General features: G+C 34.0%; 1 long non-coding RNA gene across 3 annotated transcripts; it reads left to right on the forward strand.

Annotated features, from left to right (window-relative positions):
• The first annotated feature begins 1,187 nt into the window (after positions 1–1,187).
• On the forward strand, positions 1,188–4,761 carry LOC139847716 (uncharacterized). 3 transcript variants are annotated; one of them, XR_011759630.1, is made up of 7 exons: positions 1,188–1,563; positions 2,407–3,320; positions 3,405–3,444; positions 3,751–3,837; positions 3,944–4,033; positions 4,435–4,494; positions 4,585–4,761. It is a non-coding gene; the product is annotated as an uncharacterized lncRNA (long non-coding RNA). The 3 variants fall into 3 exon arrangements; XR_011759631.1 differs by having other exon boundaries at positions 1,188–1,514; XR_011759632.1 differs by lacking the exon at positions 3,405–3,444.
• The last annotated feature ends 7,576 nt before the right edge of the window (positions 4,762–12,337 follow it).

Consider the following 12,337-nt stretch of genomic DNA (forward strand, 5'->3'; position numbering starts at 1 on the left):
GTTCGTGAATCGTCAGATATAATCAAAGGTAAAATGCATTCATGAATAATAGTTTAAACATTTTGGGAACTCGGTTTAATAGACTTTGCTTATCGTGTCGAAGCCATATAAGATCAAGTTTAAATTTGGTCGGAAATTTCCGGGTCGTCACAACCCCTGCCACCCCAAAGATCCGTCCCTGGGTTTTGGGTTGTGGTCGACTAAAGGTCGATGATTTGGGGTGGTTTGGGGTCGACAAAAAGCCAGTATAGAAGAAAGAGATTTTGACGATAGGAATAGACGTTGTATATATAATAACAAAACAGAGAAGTCGGCCGATAAATGATAACGTGGGACTATAATTGTGTCGAAAATTGTGGGTGGATTGATACTAAACATATTTTCGATTATAATTGACTTGTTGAAGTCTATAACAACTTGCCTTCTCAAATTTGATTTATCCTTAAGTTTTCTTTAGTATTAGTATCAAACTTAATTGAAAGGTAATAATAATAATAATAATAATAATATAAATATAACAACTAGATTATGAGCCCGTGCGATGCACGGCTGCTCAAAAAATCATTATAGATCGACCTGCTGTTTTCGATAACTACATATTGATAACAAAACTATTTTTTTTTATAACAAAACTATCACAACTTAAAGCATATTTAGGCTAAGATAGATCATTGATGTTTACATAGTTATAGTAAAAGTGAGATAAGTTTTTGTTCGACAAACTCTTCGGTATACACGTTCAATTTTTAATCTATATATTCAATATTTGTATTTATTTTTTTATTAGATTTATTTTATTAAACCTCTTTTCAGTTAATGTTTTTTTATTTATTTATTTGTTAATTATAGATTAATTGTAATTAGAAAATTTGAGGATTTGACATGTGTAAAATTCACTTGTCCTCATTTCCTATAATTATTCTCATGTTAACAAGTATACTTTAACGCACTCTTTTTATATAAGTAATAGAAATAGATAACGATGGTAGATAGTAGTAGAATTAATCTAATCAATTAGTTGTGATTAGATCTCTATTTTGCATTTTAAGATTAAATATGGATTTAATTTATACCAATATCACATCACATATATTACTACATATACTACTTACCGTAAATTACCCTGCAAACCCATTGGTCAGAAGAACCCCAATCACTGCCACACTGTAGCCACAAATTTTTTATTTCCCCCTTCAAATGCCTTTTACAACTCACCCCATCTGCTTCTCACTCCCAGAGAAGTCTCTGGCGACTTCTACCCGTACCTCCGGCACGGTCGCCACCTTCACCATCATCCGTCGTCACCAACACCACCAAACGCCGTCTTCAACGTCGCCACTATCGCAGCCGCTCCCTTCGCCCTCCTTTTCTCCCTCACAAAAAATCAACTGCAAATTCAGGGCTTCTGGGTGACCAAAAATCAATCACATGGTCTGCACTTCTGGTGATCTTCTTCCCCTAATTTCACGAAGGTGTGGATCTGAAAATTGAAGGTCTCGAGTTGAAAATCGAAGGTGCGGATCTGCAAATTGAAACTGACCCATTCATTCATAGTTTTTAAAGGTGACCCATTAATTGTATCAACTAATCCATTAATTGCTTACATGTTCAGTTAGTTTATGTTTAAAGTAGGTGATGCTTTGTTCTTTTTTGCATTATTTCCATCCAAAGTTTGTTGTTTAAGGAAAACTTAGGGTAATATTTGTGGTAAAAGTATTTTTCTGATAATTGCAATGTTTGATGGTATTGTGATGATAAGAATTAATGGAAATTAGAATTTAGTTGCTGTTAGTGTCATCAAAGGTGATACGTGTTTTTGGTTCCTCTTTTGTTTCCATGTTGTTATGCTTCTTTAGATTATAGTATGTGTATGTTTATAATGCCGTTTGTGAATGTTTTGTTGGTCATTTTTTGGTTGATAATATAGGCTACATAATATAATATATTGATGTCATAATATATTGTGAATGTGTTGCTGTTGTTGGTCATTTTATGAATGTATTGCCGTTGTTTGATAATATATATAGGCTACATAAGTTAGTTTTCCATGTATGATTAGCTTTTGTGGTTTTCATGCATTATTTGATACCTGCTGCTTATATTGGGCGGTGGTAAGCAGCTTATCTTATTTATTTAAGTTTAATACCAACTGTTTGATTAGATGTGGAGATTTGAGTTTTATAGGTTAGAAGTGAAGTAATTAATACTTTTATAATAGGACTGTTTTGGAATTTTCATGACACTGTTTTAATTTGTACATGCATCTTTTGGTCTAACTGTTATTTTAGGAAGTCAGGATGTTTAACTTGGAAACGAGACCACATGATAAAACGAATTAAAGAGTTGCATAAAGTTACTGTCCTTTACTCAGACTTCTAAAACTATATATTATTGTACGTAATGCAGGTTGACGATGAATGTGGAGGGTGACGATCGTCGTTTCTGCTGAATGTCTTCAGATTGTTTCGAGCAGTTTCGTTACCGTCTTAGGATATGGTAGCCACTGCGCGTAGCTTGGCTCCAGTCCTTGGACATGGCAACGTCTCTGTGTGTAGACGATCGAAGTATATTTATGAAGCTACTCACATCTCCTAATAAAGATCAGCCAGATTTTTATAATGAAGGTTTAACAAAAACAGGTTGTGATGAATATGTGGGAGTTGGGTCAAGCTATGAGAAAATGAATTCGTATCTTGGCATGGCAACGTACAGGTTGCAGTCATGGCAATTCATAATCAGTTGCTTGATTTTATACACAAATCTGGTCTTTTAGCACCTTAATAAAGGAAATGGTCTTTTAGCACCTTACTAATAAAGTTGTCTTTTAGCACCTTTAGTATGCCCACTTAATCTCTGGAACAATTTCGGCAGCTGTCTTTGGTACAAACATGTGTACTTTTTTGTGTGTTGTTATTAGTGATGGTGAATGGAAAACAAAGGCTATGATGATCATTGCTGTTACCGGCTATAAAAGATTTGAGTCGTATTCTGGCAAGGCAACACCTAAGACGGCATACCATGTGTGCAACTGTGTGTGTTTGCAGCCATTACGAGTTTGTAATCTTCTTTTGTCCGAAACCAGCAACTCCAGATCTGAGCCTATTGGATATTTTATCTACACAATACGTTTCAAGTGTGTGGCTAAGCATAAAAATAAAAAAGAAAGAGAGCGAAAAGAGAACTTGGGAACTGGCAGGCCCTTCTCTTTAGAGCTTTGTGTATAATCAAACCAATCTGGAAGGTATTTAGATCATTATATTATATGAAGATGATTCAACAAAAAAATTTCGACTACATTTGGGAGACAAAAAGACTTGATGGTAATATCCTTTTTTTAAACTTAGTTATAATGTTTATATGTGTCAATAGTTTCTATTGCTTAGATTTTAACAACAATTTTGCAGGTGTGATGTTGTGGTCCATTTTCTTGATTGAAGGCAGTTGGTATATAAATTTGATGAATTATAAGTATCAATTTTCTTATGTGCGTTTAATTGATATCAACTTTATCCTTATGTGTTTGTTTCTATTTTGTTTAGAAGAATCAATAATGTAGATGTGATGAGTAATTCAGCTTCTAAAAGTAATGCAACTTATAGATTGTTTTCAATTTATAATATGCATGATTATGATTTTTGAATAACTTGCTTAACTTCTCTATTTATACATCTATATGTGTGTGATCGATCTAAATTTGAGTGTAAGGTAGATGGTTTAATTAAAGTTGTCTGTCTGATATTCAAATTGCAGGTCGATGTCCTCTTGAGCCACCAATGATGATTTTGTACTAAAGTATTCATCTGGATTTTGTGCGCTTCGGTGCAAGTAAACTAAGAGGTAAATATTTACAATTAAAGTTTGAATCTTTTAATTGTTGTATGCTAATTCAAACGCGGTTTATATAATTTAATTTGGGTAATGATGTTCTTGATTTGTTTTTCAGATTCTATGAAGTTATTCGTTGAGTTTTTGTATGAGTTTATTTGACTTTTGTTGGTCATGAAGGGATCTTATTTTCGATGCACTTTATGAGGTAAGCTGTTTGTTGGATGTTAGATTTGAAAATTCATAGGTAATTCTTTTGAGTATGATTTATGTTTAAATATGTGGGTTTGATGGAAATTGATAGTCAACTAATTGTATTAATATGTTTTGCGATTGGTCTTCGTTCATTGTGTTTCATTGTTGAATTTTATGGTTGAAAAATGGTACTATTTTTTGTTGTCCACCTATGTCTGATGGTGAATATGCTCCTGCTTTAGTATAACACTAGAAGAAGCATTTTTTACTTTGTTAACGTGCTACATGTGTGTTCCTTACCTGAATAAAGTTCTTTTTTTAAAACAAATAGGTCATCTACTAGCACAGAACCCTGAAATATAGTAAGAACTCACTGAACAATATGTTAATTAATACATTTTTTTCATCGGCCAGATCTTCCAAGGAATGTATTGAATGGACAACAAATTCACCACTGTGCAATTCACCGGGGAGGTACGTGAGCTTTGTTGATTTCAAATGTAAGTATTTAGATTTAGATTGATTAAATGAATTAGTATACAACTTATATGATTAATGCTGCAGATGTTTCGGAATTGTATCAAGACATTCGTGACTTCAATTTTATATGTAATACTTGTGGTCAACAATATTACCTCATGTATACACAAACACCTACAAATATCCGCTGCGAAGCGCGGACCTCAGACTAGTTAATATTAAACTTCGATAATTATTTTAACTTATGTAATTTAATTTGAGTTATTAATTATAATATATCTCACTTAAAAATCATTTCGTCTGTAAAATCAATGATCAAGAAATTAGTTCTACCAATGTATCTTTCGTAATTGCATTAACTAAAAAAAAAAGACGTCTCTCTCCCCTTCCAATGTCTATCCCAAAAACCTTTTTGAATTCCACATTCCGGCCAAGTTTTCCAAATCCGATCCCAATCCAAAAACCTACGGTGTCACGATCTAGTGCGGAAGCCGAATATAGGGGCGTCGCTAATGTTGTCTCCGAATCTTGTTGGCTACGCAATCTACTACTCGAGCTCCATTGTCCAATTCCGAAGGCTACCATAGTGTTTTGTGACAACGTTAGTGCAATTTACTTGTTTGGAAATCCCGTCCAACATCAACGCACTAAACACATTGAAATGGATATTCATTTTGTTCGTGAAAAAGTAGCTCGTGGACAAGTCCGTGTTCTCCATGTTCCAACACATTTCCAAATCGCAGATATTTTCACGAAAGGGTTACCGAGAGTATTATTTGATGAATTCCGAGACAGTCTAAGCATTCGGCCTCCTCCCGCTTCGACTGAGGGGGTGTATTAGCAGAGATATGCATATATCGTGTATATTATATGATGTATATTTGATTGTATCTATTTTTGTAAATGATTCTAAGGCTTAGCACATTGTTAGCAAGATTGATAGAGTTACCTAGTTTAGAGATATGTATTGCTGTATATATGTACAATGACTCGATCAATCAAAGGCATCCAATTATTCATCTTTCACAACACCATCTACATCGGCTATTTACCTTCAACCATTTCACACTCCCTAATTACTAAAAACATCAGTCGGTACGGCTCTATTAAAGGTATCTCATGGCAGCGAAATTGAAGCTATGCCTTTGTGAGTTTCGACAACATCCAACAAGCAGTTGCCGCTATTTACAGTATGAATGACAACACTTTTAATGGCAGAAGGATTAAAGTCAGCTTTGCAAAAAATGAACTCATCGTCAAGGCCGTGCCTTCTCAAATAATCCGACGAGATATTACGGCCAGAAACAAGGAAATTTGGATTCATGACGATAACGACATCTCGCTCAATTCTTCTCTTTCAGTCATGATCATTAATAAATTTCCTATTAGCAAGGAAAAACTAATGGTATGGTTGAGGAAAAGAGAGGTCAAAGTCAAATCGATTTTTTGTGGGGAACTTGTGGAGTTATTGTCCAATCTCAAGATGCAGAAAGCTTTCGCAAAGCTAATTCTGGTCCAACACTCGAAGATGACGAGTTTCTAATGGTTCAACCAATGGATGAACGAAAGCACAACTTCTCAAGATTTGTTTGGCTCGAATTAAAGGGTAGTCCAATCGATTGCTTATGTAGAGAAAACATAATGATTGTGGGAAGTACTATCGGTAACGTAATATACATCCCTTCAAGAACTCATGACTTTTTTCAGGCAGAATCCTTATTTGTGTTCGTAGAAATCAAGGATCCTAAATTCTCACCCAGGTGTGTTAATACTAAACTGTCCGATTCCTTAACATGTCAAGTTTGGGTAGAGGAATTTGTTGGTGTTCCTAGCGTTAACAGGTTTGATGAAAACGACATCATTAAACTCCATAATGACTCAATCTCTCCCCCACACGTCCCATTTTTTGAGTCATTAGATGATACTGATCAATATGATACTGATCAACCTGATCAGGTGCCGGAAAACGAGTTGGAAGATGGGGAACTTTTTGTTGGGGGGAAAGTTCAAATTTTAATGGTGATAACCCCAATAATCACACTTTTTTGCAAACTGAAAGTCAACCTTCTGAGGATGGACTTATGACAAAAGGAGGCGAGCCTACTACATTGGTTGGGTCAAATGATAAAGTTGCTTACTCTAATGATGTTTATGGACTATCCATTAGTCAATTGAATCAATTCAAGGATAATATAACCAAACAACCATCAGGTAACATCTTGTGTGGGGACAAGGAAATACACAATTCAGATTTAAGTTACTGTGAAGTACTAAAGGGTACAGGAAATTTACACTCCACTTACAAGTCACCTACTTCCCTTCCAACTTTTAGCACTCAACCCACTACTAGCCATAATGTTGTACCAACTGCTTCTACTTTATCCGATTTACATCAAGCCCATTCCAATGTTACCGATTCTCTACCCATTGATCTAAACTCTTCAAATGTGCATGATAGTTGTGAAAAGGATTGTAGAGCATCATGTGCTATTACTCGCAAAAACAATCAAAAAGATAAGGGTTTAAACGAATACCAACCCTCTTCTTCAAGTCATAGAAGTCCGGTTAAATTAAACAAAACAAAAGCTAAAAAAAATGAACTGAATGATGAGATTATCAATGCTACTGATCTGTTTGAAGTTAGTGTTGAATCCGAGTTAGACGAAACATGTGATTTCACAAAAAATGCAGTTGATAGTAGAAACAGTGGTAAAGCTACTGTTTCCAAAAAAGAGCAAACTAAAGATGACTTCAAGAAGCCAATGGGGCTTTGCCTCATTGGTCACCATGTTAACATGGTGTTCGAGGAGACCAAGGGTTCGAGTCTCGGGGGGGGGGGGGGGATTTTCGTGAATTAACTCTAACCACTAACATTGCCTTTCAAAAAAAAAAAAAAAAAAAAAAAAAAAAAAAAAAAAAAAAAAAAAAGATGACTTCAAGAAATTTGGGGAACTTATGAAAGACATCGAAGGTGACGGGCTTGAAGCACTCAAGAAAGAAGAAGAAAACTTAACTGAGCAGAACTAAAAAAAAAAAAAATTCATAATATGAGAGTGGCCTCCTGGAACACTCGAGGGCTTGGGATTTTGTTGATTATGATGTTGTGGGGTGAGTTTGATGTTTAGATCTTTTCTAGCGAAACCACCGAAAATACGCCTTCCGTTAAGTAAAGTACCGTTTAACACTTGGACAATTTGAACAGCTTGATGAATATTTTAAGTTTAACGAACGCAGATGCCCTATCATGTTTCCAGGATATGCCCTTAATCGATCCATGATTGGAAAGTAAATCACTGATAATTTTAGGGTTTGTGAATCTTGAAATCCCTCCCAAATATACCGTTGATTTCCATGAAATCGGAGGGTGTTTTACAGATTGTGCAGTTTGATTATGGTGCTTGTATTGTGAAGATTTATTGTTAGAGTTATGGTGTGAAATTGGAATTGAATTTTGGTATGAAGGTTGAAAGGTTTGAAGTTTTTGAGAGAGTTGAGTCATTTTTCTTAACGAATAATAAAATTTCTTACAATACAATATACATCTATACTTTCCATTAAATTTCTAAAATGATGATGTCATAAATTAGGATTATACAAGCTTAAAAAAATTAAAAAAATAAAAAGAAAAATTCTAAGGCCTTCATGATAACCTTTTGATAAAACAATCACATGATTATATATACAATATTTGAAGCATATTATACAACCTTCATATAATAATTGTATATTAACTTTAAAAAGTATTTCAATAGGCATTTGTTATTACTAATAATTATTATTATTATTAAAAATATAAGAACTTAGTTTTTAAGCATACTTTATTATTATTATTTATTTATTTTTATAATTATATCTATAATTAATTTTTTGAAATTATTATTATTATTATTATTATTATTATTATTATTATTATTATATACCTATATCTAAAAGGCAAAGGCCAAATGAATAGTACTATTCCTTTTTTCACTTTTCGCAACCTTAACCCCCAAACTTTTATTAAAATACAAATCGCACCTCACTTTACACTCTTATTAAAATACAAATCGCACCCCCACTTTATACGTATATTTTTCCCCAAATTTCACAAATTTAACCCCCTAACTTTTATTAAAATACAAATCGAACCCCCACTTTACTAACTTTTTTTTTTTACTAATACTCAATTTTCACAAACTTAACCCCCTAACTTTTATTAAAATAGAAATCGAACTCTCACTTTATACGTATATTTTTTTTAAATTTCACAAACTTAACCCCCTAACTTTTATTAAAATACAAATCGAACCCCCACTTTACTAACTTTTTTTAAAAAAAAACCCGAACGCTAAAAGAGGCAACTTTCACAAAAGGAACAACCCTTCAATGTTAGATGTCGAAAAAAATTCTTTTTTACAAAATAGATCAAGACTTTTTTTTAACTCGCATTCAAAACGGAGCCCCCGGCGCGAAGCGAGGGCTCCACATCTAGTTATATCTAATAGACAAAACACTGTAGCACTATTTACCAATAGTAACCAGGGGTATTTTCGTTATTTCACCTTTTTTTTGTCTCAAACGATAAAAGAAGCAACTTTCGTAAAAGAACCAACCCTTCAATGTTACCAAAAGATGTCGAAAAATTTTTTTTTTACAAAAAAATCAACTAACTTTTTTTTTCCTTCTTTACTTCCTCAACGATAAAAGAGACAACTTTCATAAAAGGAATAACCCTTCAATGCTATCAAAAGATGTCAAAAAACATTCTTTTTTACAAAATAGATCAACTAAGTTTTTTTTTATAAAAAAAACGAACGCTAAAAGAAGCAACTTTCACAAAAGGAACAACCCTTCAATGTTAGATGTCGAAAAAAATTCTTTTTTACAAAATAGATCAAGACTTTTCTTTAAACTCGCATTCAAAACGGAGCCCCCGGCACAAAACGAGAGCTCCACAACTAGTTATTATCTAATAGACAAAATTTGTCTTATTAGGATGAATAGTACTATTTAAATTTCCGATTTTCATAAACTAACCCTCTAACTTTCATTAAAATACAAATCAAACCTCCCACTTTATACCTATATTCTAAATTCTAAATTATTATTTATCCCATTACTAAAACCAAAAATACTGAATAATAACACTAACCACGCTTCACCGACTTGTATGATGCGCTCAAACAGTTGGACCCACACACTATTGTGCTACAATATTTATTTATTTTTTTTTTTATTTTTTTAACCTCCAACGATAAAAGAAGCAACTTTCGTAAAAGAACCAACCCTTCAATGCTATCAAAAGATGTTGAAAAACATTCTCTTTTACAAAATAGATCAACTAAATTTTATTTTTTTTATTATTTTTTTTAAAAGGCAAACATACAATCTACACACGAAATCACGAATATTTACATCTCACTGCCTCAAGTGAGGCTTGAACCCACAACCTCTTGGTTGAAGGGTTCCTCTCATACTGCTAGGCCAAGGGCCCTTTGGTAACTAACTTTTATTAAAAAAAAATATATACGAACGCTAAAAGAAGCAACTTTCACAAAATAAACAACCCTTCAATGTTATATGTCAAATAAATTCTATTTCACAAAATATATCTAAGAATTTTTTTTATAACTCGTATTCAAAATGGAACAGCTGAGCTACACAATTAGTTATCTATTATCTACAACTGCTGAAATGCAGCTGTGTACTTGCTCAGTTCCTCAAACGAACATGTATTCAATCCAATCCCAGATTACACAGCCCTTCAATGTAATCCGTTTTTTCCATTTCAATCCAATCCCCATATTAACGAAAATAAAACTTTTTAAGAAGTCTCACGTTCCAAAATTAAAAAACCTTTCTTTTCCAAACCCTAAGTTCATCATCGCAAAATCCTAAACCTTCATTTTCACTAAGTTAATCCGATCGTTAATCCCTACCTTCAGGAACACCTAATCGGCCTAATGATCCTCCGGGTTCTTTTGAATATGAGAAATTTAATACTCCTCAAAAGTTGTCTGACCCTCATGCTGTTGCTCGATTGACTCCTGCTATGGCTAGAGCTTAACACAGAGCTTCGATTCGTGCCTCCTTTGATGCATATGTGAGTGATTTAGGCCCCATAATCGAAGTTTCAACTGAAAACTCAAATTCCATTAAGAGAAATAGTTCGAAGTCAAAAGGTGAAAAAGGAGTAAGCCGTAATTACTTGTTTCTAATATTAAAGTTAATGATTAATGATGAAATCTTGTATGTTCATAAGCTATCAGATGTAGTTGCGTTAGAAATTCATACAAGGTATTTCGGAATCTATCTATTTATCATGCAAATGATGATGCTAAAGTTTGTAAAACTGATGGGGATTTTGTGTCTAAACAAATGGTGCATAATAATAATTGTTTTGACCTCAAAAGATATATCACAATCGTCACATGTTTATTTTTCATTAGGTATCATTACAATGTTGCAGATGCAATTTCACCGTTCTTTAACAGATGTGCTCCCAAAAGTTATATGTTACGAGCAGTATTTTCTCATATGTGTCATAGGAATGGATTACGGAACAAGGGAGAAGAACTATTATATTAGTTCCATTGCTGGTGCTAATAATGGCAGCTCTCTTGTGTTGATGTCAAAGGGTGTCGTGACAAAATCTTGCTTTATGCGTCTCTTTATGCACCCAACTGCTAGCCTTTTAGCTATAACTACAAACAAATCTTTGAAGGTACCCCCAGTATACTCAACAATCTTACAAAGTGATTTGTTCCCTTACAAGTGGATAAACCAAAAATGGCGACAAGGTTTTCATGCGACCTCAATGGCTACACGATGGGGTATTGTCATGTCTCGAAATGCTGGTTTCAGTGATCAGGTATCACTCACTCTGTACTTGAGTGATCAGGTATCACTCTGTAATCCAAATTGGAAATGAGACTGATTTGGATACCATTGCTAACACACTGATACCAAACCTTCTCTTAAGAGCACTAGGTGTGGTTGATGTCACCTCGGCGTCGGATGCCGACATCCGTCCAACTGACGGTCACCCCACACCATTTCAGTGTTAGTTTCGAAGTCTTGATGCCAAAGTCTTGTGCAAGACTTTGGGAATTTGGTTGAGAGTGGGCCCAAATTCAAAAATTGATCCGTTGCATACTCACACTTCCTCTATTTCTTCTCTCTCCAAGACACTGAACTAACCATCTTCCCAATTCCCCTGTTTTTTCACCAATGTCAGTTTACAATGTCAGTCAAGTCAGCGTCCAGTCATCAGTGTAACACTGAACTGACGCGTCACCACACCCAGTGCTCTAATTGCTTCATGTAGTTTTTCCAAATTCTTCATTACATATTTTGAGGTATAAACTACATCCCTAACTTGGTAAATTGTTATTTAGGGTCTGTCTTATGAATAAACCGATATAATTTTGGGACATTTCTCTTAATATATTGTGTGAGGATTGAGGAATGATTCTAATAGATTAGTTTGGTTAATGTTGGTGTTACCTGTATTAATTAATCTTGTTTAACCTTTTTAATTGTTAAGTAAATCTGCTAATTCATGATTCGATGTTATTTTCAGGCGTCTGATAGAGAACCGACTGCCGAGAGCTTCTCAAAGCTCCAGAGACATCTTTGCTGGTGGTCGGCATACATTTTCATATATTTTACCATGAGACTGGTGTATTCAGGACATGGTTTGCAGGCTCGTAACTCAAAACTGGATGAGTTTTAATTAAAATAAAAAATAAAAAAATTATTAATTGTTTTAGAAAGTAGACTTGATAAGCTTTAAAATGGTATAGGACATGTTTGGGTTGATTGAGTTTAAAATGGTTTTAAATCGTTGCCAAAACTG

Source organism: Rutidosis leptorrhynchoides, chromosome 5 (genome assembly GCF_046630445.1).
Source record: "Rutidosis leptorrhynchoides isolate AG116_Rl617_1_P2 chromosome 5, CSIRO_AGI_Rlap_v1, whole genome shotgun sequence".
Lineage (NCBI taxonomy): Eukaryota > Viridiplantae > Streptophyta > Magnoliopsida > Asterales > Asteraceae > Rutidosis > Rutidosis leptorrhynchoides.